Source organism: Apodemus sylvaticus, chromosome 16 (genome assembly GCF_947179515.1).
Source record: "Apodemus sylvaticus chromosome 16, mApoSyl1.1, whole genome shotgun sequence".
NCBI lineage: Eukaryota > Metazoa > Chordata > Mammalia > Rodentia > Muridae > Apodemus > Apodemus sylvaticus.
Window position 1 is genome coordinate 79,547,246 of NC_067487.1, and position 911 is coordinate 79,548,156.

General features: G+C 49.0%; 1 non-coding gene across 1 annotated transcript; it reads right to left on the bottom strand.

Annotated features, from left to right (window-relative positions):
- Window positions 1-324: 324 nt before the first annotated feature.
- LOC127667143 (small nucleolar RNA SNORA17) lies at window positions 325-460 on the bottom strand. Its single transcript, XR_007973801.1, has one exon. It is a non-coding gene; the product is annotated as a small nucleolar RNA SNORA17 (small nucleolar RNA).
- Window positions 461-911: the final 451 nt, after the last annotated feature.

Here is a 911-nt window from a genome sequence, read left to right on the forward strand (position 1 = left end):
GTGTCTGGGGTCATCTCAGAAGTGCTATGCCCCACATGTGCATTAGCCCTGGGCAGGGATCACCTTGGCCATGGCATGCTATCTGAGACTAGCTTCCTATCCAGGCCCCACAGTGCCGTTCTGGTGTTCATTTGAGGCTTGCTCCCCGCCTAGCCTGCCAGAGTGACCCCATGAGAAGGTCCTCTGTTTAGGGCTCACTTCCACCCAGGGCACCAAGTCCCAGATAGGGTTCTTCTAGTATCCAGCTTGCTCCCTACCCTGGAGGCTGCCAAGTCCTGCACGGCATTAGACTGGTAGTTGTCTCAGGGTCTTCTTTTCCCAGAAAATGTTAGGCTACTAATTGTTCAGATGATCATAGATCAGAACACTGCCACACATGTGACATAGTGTCTCTCTTCTCTGCCACCTACTGACACATATGTGACATAGCAGCCACACCTACATCACATTTAGGGGCAGAAAAACATTTTAAAAGGTATAACCAGGTCATTCTCTCCCCATGTGCAGGGTGACCCCAGCGTGCTGGATTAAATAAAATTCCTCTTGCTTTTGGCATCAATTCCCATCTCCACGTTGTTCACTCAGGGGGTCTCCGGTAAGTTAAGACTCCCAGAGTCTTACATTTGGCCCATTGGCTGGAACCTGACCTCCTGTGGGGACACAGAGTATTAAATCAGAGGTCTCCAGCAGGTAACACTGCAGGGGTTTTTGGGGGGAGGGTTGGTTTTGTTTTTGCTTTTTGTTTGTTTGTTTGTTTGTTTGTTTGTTTTGTCTGCCTCATTGTTTGTCAAAGTCTGAGTCTGTAATCCTGTCTGAACTTTCGGTTTGCTTGCAAGCATCTGGGAGGCTCAGAGAGCCTACAAAGTCTGGTGCAGTCCAGTTCAAAGGGCAGATGTGCCTTAACATCAAGA